Below are 12,782 nucleotides of genomic sequence, written 5' to 3' on the forward strand. Positions count from 1 at the left end.
CTTTCACTTTTTCACAATCATCTCCTATCATCCAACAAAACAGAAGATCTTGTTTTTTCCACAACTTTGCGCGGAGGCAATAATTGTTTTTGGAACATATCTTATTAAGTTTTGAATGGACATGAAATTTTCAAATAATTATTTAAAACAAAAAGAAAACACACATAAATACATATCATAGTAATTACTGCAACATTTGGTAAAATATTCTTTTTCCCCACCCCTCAATCTCTCATCTCTTTAAGGATCACAGAAGCACACCTTTTAAAGTACCCTTTGTTCTAAAATCAGGAAAATGTATTCTAACAAAATCTCCCATTCTGATGCACACCTTCAAAGCCCTCCACAACCAGCGACCAGCATACTCCAACCACAGACTAAACTTAATTTTCTCTCCAGACACCAGTACTCCGTCTTTATTGGGCTCACACACACACCCACATTTGCCTAAGCAACAGTGAAGGACGCTCTTTCTCCTACCTCGCTGCGAAGTCCTGGAATTACCTCTCTCATCACCTACAGACCTCAATTTCTCAGTTGGAATTCAGAAAGGTCTCAAGACCTGGCTTGTCAACTGAGCCCACTGCAGGTGCACTCTCAGCACCTGGATACCCTCACCAGTAATTAAAAAAGCTATACAAATCAAGTTTGATTGATTTGATTGATTTGGGAGTCTAGTACTAAATTTTCGATCAAACCCTTACTTTATGTTTTTTCTTCTTTGACCATTATAATTTTTCTAAACGTCTCATGGATATCTTCATCAATTTTACTTACTTTTATTCTTAGAGAGCAAAGTGGAATTTATATCACTGAAATGAATTCCCTTCCTGAGAAGTACAAATGCTGCATATACTATAGTGGTATGTGGAGTCAAGTGAAAATTCTCTTGAGTGAAATTGTTAACATCTTACCCACACAAAATGAACTTTGTATCCCTTCATTAAGAATTCTACTGACCCTTTCCACTAACCCATTAGATGTGGGAGAGTATAAAGGTGTTCATTTCGGTTCCATATTGTGTTTTGGCACGGAACCCCTCATTTTCTTTTATACAAACTGCACACCAATGTATGTAATTAAGGTTTTATGGAAATCTTATGTGAAAAAACATTCATTGAAAACTAACCTTGCTTCAGTAGTGGGTTCTTCCACAAATTTCCAACCAACCCATTTTGAATATTAATCAGTCAGCACAACCATTCATTTATCTTCACTCCCTAAACAATTAAATGGCCTGAAAAAAATCAACTGTTACCAGTTCCCAAAGTCTTTTAGAATACTCAACAGGATCCAATGAAGTTTCATTAAACCTCACGGTTTCAACAGAATTAGAACACACAGATCATTTTAACAACATTGCCAATTATACCATTCATATATGGCCACGAAAATCTAGTTCTGACTAATTTTCTTGTAAAGTTTCACCTAAATGTCCACTATGTGCCACATTAATAATTTTAAATTTGACATTTTCTGTGGAAGAGACTTGCAAAGCTGCCTGCAAGCCAAGGTAGAGTCTCTTGCAGCACGGAATGTTGGAGCTTTGATCAACCAGTTGTCCAGGTAAGGGAATACCTGGTGACCTTGTCTTCTGAGGAAAGCTGCTGCTGGCACCTTCGTAAATACTCTTGGGGCCGACCTTAGTCCACAAGGGAGAACCTTGAAATGTTAGTGGTACCCCGGCACCTCAAACCTTAAGAATTGCCAATGACTTCTGTGTAGGGGTATATGAAAATATGCGTCTAGAGGTTTCAGTGTAAGGGACTTCTTCTATAGCTCCTTTCATGCGAAGTTACGATATTTCCTCTTTCAGAAGAGCAAGATGCTGATGTTCCCTTTTCCAAGGTGGATCGTAAGGAGGCTTTCGCAGGAATTCCGAGTTGTGATGCAGATGCATAATATCCAAAACCCATTTGTCACTGGAGATACTCTCCCAATGAGTGAGAGAGGCTGAGAGGCAATGATTTAGATAGTGTCTGTGGTGGTGCGACGTGACTTGTGCTGTAGAGTTGTCACTGTCTCTTTGCAGAGTCTTGGCCTCTTCCTCCTAGGGATTGTCTTCTTTTAGATGTCTGTTTAAAAAATGCAGCCCCAGAGCCGCTGAACTGTTGATGCTGCCTGGCATAGTGTTGCTTATAGCTCTGTTGTGCATACGGCTAGTACCTGTAAGAATGGAAGGAGGACCTCTTGGAATATGGACCTCTTGCCCCACGACAGGATGAAAAACATGTTTGGTGCAGTGTGCCTAAGGAACGAGTCGTGTCTGCTTTGATTGCCTGAAGGGTATCGTCCACGCGTTTCCTCCCTTAAAAGGCATGTCCAATATCTTAGCCTGCACCTCTTTCCGAAATGATGCGGCCTTGATCCATCCCTGTCTGCGCGGACCTGCTGCACCTGCCATTTGCCAGAAGACCAGTGAAGACAAGTCTATGGCCGCATCCATTATTTCAGCAGAAGTCTTGGCACCTTCTTGCAGGATCTCCATGGCCTCCTTCCTTTTGTCTTCCGGCAGATGTTCTAGAAGTGGGCTAAGATCTGATTACATCTATCATATCGAGCTAGAATGGCTAACTCATGCAACGCTCTGATAGATGTGGCTGACACTGAGGCGAAATGTTTCCCTATATTATCCAATCTACGCCCTCATTGTCCGGTAGTGTTGAACAATAAGCGGATGGATTCCGTGAATGCATATGAGCGGCCTGCATTACTACTGAATCCGCTCTAGGATGTACAGGCTAGTGAGGTATCTGGGGCTTTATACTTTTTATCCATTGAGGGACCTCAGCCACAATGGAAGCCGGATTTCTCAAAAGCTTGTTTAGTTGGAAGGGGCAAATCTAACCTCTTGGATGCCCACTCCATACTCTCATGGAATCCTCCGATATCCTCCAGTGGGGATCGAGCTGGAGATGGTGTTGGTGAAGGAGATGAAGGTGTGACATAATCATCCCACTCATCCCCGGGTGCACCTGGGTCAGTAAGATGTTCTCCTTCTTGAGGCTGATCATCCTGGTCACTATGAATGCAGTTGTCTCTTATGGTGTTAGCAGGTGTTTCCACTCTTTGTTCCCTAGTCTTCTCTGGTATAGGGGTTGCAGGTAAAAGCTGCCCAACAGGTGTGGCAGTATTTCCCAGAGTGAGAGGGATTGATGCATGCAAATCTGAAAAGTGTTTATAATAACCGTTGAGCATATGTCTCAGATCAGATACCAGCGGGATAGGGTTTGCAATGGTATATTTTTGCACCTGGTGTTGTTCCTCATCCTCTTGTTCCTCATAAGGATGTTGCTCCTGAGAAGAGAGATACCTGAGTGAGGTGGGCTGATCACGAGTTGTGAACGAGTAATCGCCTTTCAAATAACTTGAAGTGTCCTTGTGCCCCTGGTTGTCCCCAACGTCTCAATCCTGATATTTTACTCACAGCTGCAATGGGCTGTATGCTGGCCTGAAAATATTTTCATCCTCCGATTCCCCAGCGGCTAGAAGATGGGCAGGAGGAAATGGGGGTATCTTGCTGGGAGAAGCTGCAGCTAGTTTTAGCATAAATGTAATTCTTGTTAACAGCCCCATTGATGGTGCTGTAGACTGTCCTGTCAACAGTGCCGTCGACGATGCAATGTTCTTTGCTGCAGGTCTTGTCGACGGTGACTTGAACACTGTCGTGGGTGGAGTGACTGAAAGTGGAGCCTTCGACGAACCAGCCACCGATGGGACAGTCGTCGACGGGGCGGCCGTCGACGGTACAGATGTCGTCGCTGTCAACGATGGGGTGGTGGTCATCATCGGAGCTACTGTTGATGAAGAAGTGGTCGTGGTAGTCGCCGCCGTCTACGTGATCATCTTCACCCAAAAAAATGCCGTTGACACAGTCTTCGCTAACGCTGCATTTCTCGTCTATGGGTCTGTCAACTGTCTCAACTTTGTCGATGAGGATGTCTTCTGAGGCATAACAGGCACAGAAGAGGATGATGATTTCTTCTGTCCAGATGTTTTGGGAAGGTTCTTACTCCAGTCTTTTTCCTTTTTTAAATCCTTTGAATATGAAGTGGAACCCTCATTTTTATGCCTGCTCTCCTGAGAAGAGCGACTGGGACCTTCCTCCTCCTCAGATCCAGACTGAGCCTGGCTTCTCTGTCCTTTAATGTTTTTGCAGAGAAAGTTCTGCAATATTTGCAGTCTTTATGGTTTGGATGGAGGCAGTAGAGACACGCCTTTTGAGGGTTCTCTGAAAAAGCCTTGCTTTCCCACATGATCTACATGTCCTGAAAAGCCTCTTTTTGGCTTAATATGAAGGTACAGTACCTTGAAGATAATTCAGACAGGTCTTGAATCAGTTAAAGAGGTGAAAAGTTCACAAAGTGTAGCAATTAAGCAGGGCTCAGGGAGACTCCCTCACAATCGATGTGTGGTTAAAAATCTGAGGAAGAGTGGCTCTGCTGAGGTGAAGTGGTCATGGGTCCAGCTTCTGATTGGCTGAAGTTTGGGACTATTAAAACAATGTTAATTGGTTAATCATGTGATTGTCTATGACCTGTTAATGTACTTTTTGTACAGCTTATTTAAAAATAAAGTGGGGCTCCCACCATGACGACGGGGTAGATTCAAGCATATGAATATATGAAAGATTCAATACTGGAGAACTTTCCAAGTGAGCATGGGAACGTCTATAATCCCTTTAAACAATCCTTCCTTAGGTGTATTGCCCTTCTCCAAAAGAGAGTATTTTAAGCGTTCAACTTCTTTATGTAAAAAAAGAATATTTGTCTTAATGTAATGTCATCGCTCTATCTTTAAGAGTAGACTGTACTTTGGAAAGAATGCCATTATGTTTGTCTATAGATCAAGCAAAGAAAACAATATAAGCTTGGAAATTGGCCTCCCTACCCGTATCCTGAACAACTTGTCTGTTAACTTAATTGCCCATCTTACACAATATTTCTTGAACACTAGGGAGGGGGGCAATCAACTAAACTTTTCTTGTTCAAAGACCTTAAATCTGCAAAATCTTTACATGATCTTAAATCAACAGATCTTTTTTCACAGATACAATTGGAGACACCCACTGAGAAGAGTTAATGGATTGTATGACCCCTTTCTTACACATTTTATTCAACAGTTTTGACAGTTCTTCACATACAGTCACATTCAGTCACATACAGTCATTGGCACATTTCTTGAGCTTCACTGTTGTGGCATTATGAATTAATATGATTTAATGAAAAAACACTTTCCCCTTTCCTAAATATTTTCCGAACACTTTTTTAAACTGATTCGAAACACATTCAGTTGAAGGTCACTCTGACATGAATGAAATGGAAAAATCTCTTCTTCGTTTGACAGTCATGCCCAGGTTACCCTTGTGCTCCATCCCAATAATAAGTTTGGCTGCATAGTGCCACATAAATTTTTATAACAAAAAATCTTTTCGGGAAACTGAATTTCAGCAATGCAAACCCTCTGGTGTATCTATAATGTTTCCAATTTAAGAGAACGCTTAAACATCAGGTTTATACAATGTTTTCCATTGCCATTTCTCTACAAAGAAAGAATCATAAACCACTGTGTAATACAATTCTGAGTCAGCCAGAACTCTGTTCTGGATATCCTCAATTAAAATTTCAAAGTGAGGAGAAACATAAGGGTCAACGTTAATATCCTTGATGGAGTCCAGATTACACTAAACTACTGAAACCTTGAGATTTGCTTCTTGTGATCGTTCTTCCTGCATATTGTTTGTAGTACTCTGATCCACACAGGATAATATTGACACGGATTTTGTCATTTTATTCTCAATCCTGAAAATAACTGATTCTTCTTGATGTAGTTTTGTACAATGGTGCAACATGTCCAATTTGCTTACATTTACAAGTTTCTTTTCTCAATGCTTTGCAGTTTTTTGCATGTGCATTTGCAGAATGCAACCGTGAACCACACCTTTAACGTTTTTACTGAAAAGCAGATACATTTAAATTCTTAAATTTACCGTTAAATATATTGTCACCCTTCCCTGAAACATGTTTGTGTTTTATGGCACACACATCATCATTGGATTGTCTTTTCACAAACTCAATGGTTTCTCCCTAAAAAGGACAGCAAAGTCACAATAATGGTTATTGTATTTGTTGTTGTAACAGTGAACACCAATTATATCTCTGATGGAGTGATCTAAAGTTCCATCAAATTCACACTGTGCCATTACAATGAAAAAGCTACATACGTATGAGAGGGTTTACTGGGTAATTGATGGTAAGTGACTTACAGATCCTCACACAATTATGACCAGCCATACGCTTTGTATGGCTCATCATAATTGTGTGAGGATCTTCTGTAAATTGTAGCTTCAGTCTGTCTAAAGCTTCTTGCCATCATTGTAATCTGCATTTGAAGTTTCACTGAGAGGTTGACAAGGAGGTAAATGTTCATAAGCAATTGAGCTTCTTCCCCCCAGCAAATTCAACAAAAAAGTTTTTTTTTTAATCTACATCAAAAAAATTCTCATCCATGGCAATTAAAACGTTTTTAAAGAATTTTATCAGAGAACTCCGCCTCATAGATTGTTCACATTGAGCATCTGAACAAAGAGGTGGAGGAATTGCACTGCATAATGTTGACAGGTACAGAAATTTGCAGAGAGGTAATGTTGTGCGAAATATGTATGAAGGCAAAGAGTTGCCACAAGTTGACCCCTGGAGAGTAACGTTTTGTAGAACAGAGTATAAATGGGATCCTTCACAGCATGTTAGGCAGTGCATGGCTTTATGTGGTCTCAACAATTGAGGATCTATAGCTTGCAGAATTTTGCTTTGAACTGGCCCCTCACCCTTCACACTACAGAAAATGAAACTAGGTGGAAGGTGGGCGTGTCAGAAAGCCATGAGCTGGGTATGAAAGTCAGCAGAAGTAGGCAAAATGCTTGAAAAAATAAACTTATGCGCAATAAGAAAATGTTGGCATCATACTTGGTTGAGCAGGGGCGCTCTGCTGACAAATCCTTAACAATCAGTAGATACCTAGTGATGTGCAGGCTTTAATAATGAGCAGCCTGTGCTGAGTTCAATGCAGTCCATGGAAGTTAATTTAAGTACAGCTGGGGGCTCAGAAGAAAATTGTCCCAAAACGCTGAAAAGAATGAACTTCACCAATGAAACCTTAATAGATCCATTGTTGAGCCCCACAGCCTGGAGTCATGAAAAACAGACAGCATGAAAAACCCGTCAGGGGCCTTATTAACAGCTCGGAATGTACAATTGAAAACATACAGCTACAAGGAACAACACTAGGGACACAAGCCATAACCATTGCAGAAACACGAACACAAGTGGGAGGCACGAGGGACAGCAAGAACATGAGCAGGGATCACAACACAATGCAGGATAATTTATGGGCAATTTACATGGTATAACATTTTCCCATTCCAGGAAATGATGCTGATAATTAGAGTAGGTAACCTGGATTTGTACTGAGGTGTTGTATCCGAATGCCTAGAATGCGCGCGGGGGACGGAATGTAGAATGAGGTGAGCAGAGAGTAGGAGAGAGACGGTTGCTGGAGGAGTTGGAGGTCGGGATGTTTTCTCTTACGAGATACTTAATTCTTCTACAATAAATACAGAAGACGCTTAACTCGGCTCCGCTTCCCGTGTTTATGTAACCGCCACCGTCATTCATACAACACTGGTGACGAGGGACTTTCCTACGCGTCGTGCAGGAGGCATCCCGAGCCTGTTACTGTACCTCGCTGGAAACGGTCTTCCTTCTGATTTCAGACCGTAACCGTGAGTGGCCTATTTTTTTTTTTTATTTTGTCTGTTGAGACATATATTTTTTTCTCTTCATTGCTGTTTCCATTTTCTTTCCGCTCGAGCGTTGTCACGTGCTCCTGTTTCTAAGACAACCCGTCTTGCCGTCATTGACTTTGACGCCCTTCATCAGGGCATCTAGTTTCCAGGGCAACGGCTGTCGAGGGAGCGTCCAGTTTCCAGGCCAACGGCTCTTGCGGTCAACGCGTCACGCTGACATTAATATTGACGCGCTTCATCAGAGCGTCTGGTTTCCAGGGCAACGGCTTTAACGCGTTTCTTCTAGGAATCTCCACGCAGCATTTTCTTATACTTTACTGTGCTTCTCTGGAGCATCCAGTTTCCAGGACAACGGCTCTCGCATTTCAACACGCTTTGTCTGGGCAACTCCATGCGTCTCACGTATACTCTACTTTCATGCATCTACAAAAGTATAGCATAGTTTTGGTGGACATATGTGACTGGTTCTCTTGTGGATAACTACAAACTGAGTCCAGTGGCCTACTTTCAAAATACAAGAGGAATGCAACAGCTTTATTTTTCATCCCTAATTTCAGCCTGTTGATTTTGTGCTTCTGCGACAGGCACGCAATTTTCTACTGCAACAGGCAAGCAAACTTACATTTCATCTCTAATTTCAGCCTGTTGATTTTGTTCTTCTGCGACAGGCATGCAATTTTCTACTGCGACAAGCACGCAAACTTACTTCTTTTGAACCTTACGTCAGTCTGTGGATTTCGTTCTTCTGCGACAGGCACGCAATTTTTTCTACTGGGACAAACACGCAAACTCACTTCTTTTGAAACGCTCAATTGCAACAGTTTTAAAGTTTTTTTTGTTATTTTTTTCTCCTCTCTTCGTCGTTAACAATGCAGAATGTTGCTGCTCCTCTTTTCTTTCTCTCCACTCCGGGTGATCCTCCAATTGAGTGGGGCAAGTGGAAGAAAGTGTTTGAGAGGTATTCTAGAGTTTGTGGGACTTCGCTTAGTACTGAGAGGAGAACTGCCCTATTACTTCACTGTCTAGGTACGGAGGGTCAAGAGGTTTTTGACCATCTCCCTGACATTCCTGACAGTGAAGCCATCAGTCTAAACGAGTATGAAATTTGTATTAAGAAATTAGACTTGCAGCACTTACCGAAGGTCAGCACTATTTTAGAGAGGTACTACTTTGGTAAGAGGCTGCAGTATGAAGGAGAGTCTATTGAGAACTATGTTACTGATTTGAGACATTTAGCTTCTTCATGCAAGTTTGGTTCTTCCCTTGATGAACGAATTTGTGACCACTTTATGCTTGGTTGTAAAATTGACAAAGTACGTGATAAGTTATGGTTGTTGGATGATCCCCATCTAGATGAGGTAGTTGTACTTGCGAAAAGAATCGAACACTCCTTGAAATGCGCTGAGGTTATGAAAAAACAAGATTCTAAAGACGTGTCTGTAGTGAAGGACGGTAAACTGAAAAATTCTACTCAGGGTATCATCAAGAAAAAAAAATGTTTTAGGTGTGGTAAGGAGGGACATTTTGCTAATGATAGGGTTTGTCCAGCTATTAACAGTTTCTGTTCTTACTGCAAGAAGAAGGGTCATTTTGCTGTGGCATATAATCAGCGGAAAGCTAAACAAACTGTTAACTCCGTTTATAATCACACAGAAGATGTTAATGATTTCCAGTGTGGTCAGATTGTGTTACAGATATCTGACTACAGCGTCAAGGGCCCGGTAGATTTTGTTTTGGTGGAAGGGGCAAAGACCTTAATGCTTTTTGATTCTGGTGCCAAAATCACACTCGTTTCTAACCAGTTCTTCCAGGAACATCTAAGAGGAAAGGTCTGATTAACTGTAGCTGATATCAGACCATGTGCATATGGTGGACAACCAATAGAGTTGCATGGTTACTTTCTAGGTGTGCTCGAGTATGGTCAACGTGTTGCTTCAGGCAAAATCTATGTTTCAAAAAAAGGGGACAGCATAATTAGTTGGTGGCATCAAAAAGATTTGGGGGTCATTCTAGACCCTAACAATTCTCCTCCTATAATTATTAAAGAGCAGTTTTGTGTTGATGAAGTGAGAAATGTGAATTCTGATTTGGTGACTGCTCTTTATCGTGACTTTAGAGACCTTTTCAGTGACAAGATAGGTTGTATGAGAGGATATGCCCACAAGATTAAGTTGCTTCCTGGTTCTATTCATTTCTGCAGTAAGGTTCAGAATGTACCTTTCTCCGTAAGGGATGAACTCCAGGCTGAGTTAACAAAATTAAAAGACCAAGGAGTAATAGAGGAAGTAAAGGCACAGAGTGGTTGTCTCCCATAGTTATTGCAAGAAAAGCCAACAACAAGATTAGACTATGTGTGGATCTTCACAAACTCAACAAGTGTGTTGTTGACAGGTACCCTCTTCCCAATATTCCCAAACTGCTATCCATGGTCTCAAGAGCTAAAGGTTTTTCTACAATTGACCTCACTTCGGCTTATCATCAAATTGAATTAGATGAGTTGTGTAGGAACTATACAGCTTTTATTACTCTCTGTGGTACTTTCAGATTTGTTTGGTTGCCTTTTGGTCTAATTTCTGCTTCCTCTATATTTCAAAGAATAATGGAACATGTGTTGAAAGGTTTAAGTGGAGTGTGTGTGTGTATCAGGATGACATACTGGTACATGGTAGGGATACTGAGGAACATGAGACGAGACTTAAAGAGGTTCTAAGGAGAATAATGGAATGTGGTATGACTATAAAAGCTGAGAAATGCAAGTTTGGTGTGAATGCCATTAATTATTTAGGGCACACCATTTCTGGGGAAGGCGTATTGCCCAAGAAAGAACTGGTTGACGTCATGCGTGGCCTTTCTTCCCCCACCTCAAAAGAAGAATTAATGTGATTCCTTGGTATGGCTGAGTTCTACAGTAAGGTTGTCAAGAACTTTGCTAGTTCTTGTTTCAATATGAGGAGTTTGTTAAAGAGAGGGGCGGAGTATATCTGGAATGAAGATTGTGAGAAAGAGTATTGTGATCTCAAAGAGTCTCTAGCAATGGCACCTGCCCTCAGGAATTTTAATCCTAACCTGCGTTCCATTTTGACCACTGATGCCAGTGGTAAAGGTTTAGGGGCTGTTCTACAACAAGGAGGGTTGAATCCCGAGAACACCATTGTGTTCATTTCTAGAAGTCTTAAAGACGCTGAGACGAAGTATTCTGTAATAGAGAGGGAGGCTCTCACTGTTTTTTGGGCCATTAAAAAATTTAAGAAGTTTTTGTCGGGAGGCTCTTTTGTAGTGAGATCTGATCAGAAGCCATTATGTGAAGTATTTTATTCTAAGGGGATTGATGCAGTATCCAGTAGAATCACTAAATGGATTGTTGGACTACAGGAGTATGATTTTGTTGTAGAATATGTTCCTGGCTCTCACAATCTATCGGCTGATATCTTATCCAGATTGGTTCCCGTGGAAGCTAAGGACCAATGTGATGGGAATTTGGATGATGGTTTGGAAAGTTTTGATCGTGTGTGTGAGATTAATTTTGAAATAATCACAGAAGCTAAATGGCGTGAAGAGATTATGGGAGATACTATCTTGCCAGAGGTCATCAAGTTGTTACAAGATGGTTGGAGGATGAAAAATCAAGGTAGTGATGGAAGTAGTGAATTTTTGAATATAAGGAATTAACTTTGAATGTGCTGATGATCTATTAATGAAGGGTACAAGATTGGTTCCTCCCTCAAAGGTGAGGGCTCAATTGATAAATCAAGCTCACAACAATCACATGGGCATTTCAAAGACTAAAGAGAGGTTGTGTTCTTCCTATTGGTGGCCGGGTATGGATATTCAGGCTGAGAGGGTGGTGAAAGATTACCTGCTGTGTGCCGTGAGTGAGAAAGCTTTGAAACCTAGAGTCCAACCTATGTTGAATAGGGATGCACCGAGAGGGCCGTGGCAAGATATTGTTTTTGACATTTTAGGACCCATTCATGGTAGTAATATGGCTGAATATGTGATTGTGGCTATTGACATGTTTTCGAGGTGGCCTGAAGTATGTTTTACTAGGAGCATTGAGACAAGCAAAGTGATAGAGTTCATTAAGGACTTGATGATCAAAGAAGGCATTCCCTCTGCTCTCCTCACAGATAATGGAGTACAATTAGTTTCTGGAGAGATTAATGATTTCTTGAATGGATGTGGAATTAAACACAAACTGTGTGCCCTATACCATCCAGAGTGTAATGGCATGGTAGAACGTTTCACTCGAGTCCTCAAAGAAACTATTTCCGTGGCTAAAAACAGTCAATTGAATTGGAAGGAGGAGGTGTTGAAAAAGGTCTATAGACATACTCCTCACTCGTCTACGGGTCAGACACCTTTTGCTCTGTTTCGGGGTAGGTGTGGTAACACTGGTTTGGAACCCAATTGGGTCAATAATCTCCTTGATGGTAGAGGTAGAGTGGTTTGGATGATAGTTGGATGCAGAGGGAACAGGAGAGGAAGGTGAAGAGTAAAATTAATTTTGATAAAACACATGCTGTGAAGAAAACTGTGATTAAGGTTGTGAAACTATTTACTAATGCTGTGAAAACTGATGACAATAGAATTTGGAATTTGAATAGAGTTGTTAAGTATGGCGGTGATCACGAGGACTTGTATAAAGATGATATGCACAGAAATGCTTTTGATAATTTCTCAGAGAATCCAGACTTAATAAGACTGGGAGATCCGGCTGGAGCTTCGCAGAGGAGATTGGGAGTGAGGAGATCGAGCAGACTTTGTCAAACTACCTTCACATCTTAAGAACTATGACATGGCGTAAAGAGATAATGTTTTTAATTATTTGTTTTGTTTGTCTCACATTGAGGGAGGGAGAGGTGTTGTATCATGAGCAGGGATCACAACACAATGCAGGATAATTTATGGGCAATTTACATGGTATAACATTTTCCCAACCTGGATTTGTACCGAGATGTTGTATCCGCATGCTTAGAAT

This window comes from Pleurodeles waltl, chromosome 9, assembly GCF_031143425.1.
Source record: "Pleurodeles waltl isolate 20211129_DDA chromosome 9, aPleWal1.hap1.20221129, whole genome shotgun sequence".
In the NCBI taxonomy this organism is placed as follows: domain Eukaryota; kingdom Metazoa; phylum Chordata; class Amphibia; order Caudata; family Salamandridae; genus Pleurodeles; species Pleurodeles waltl.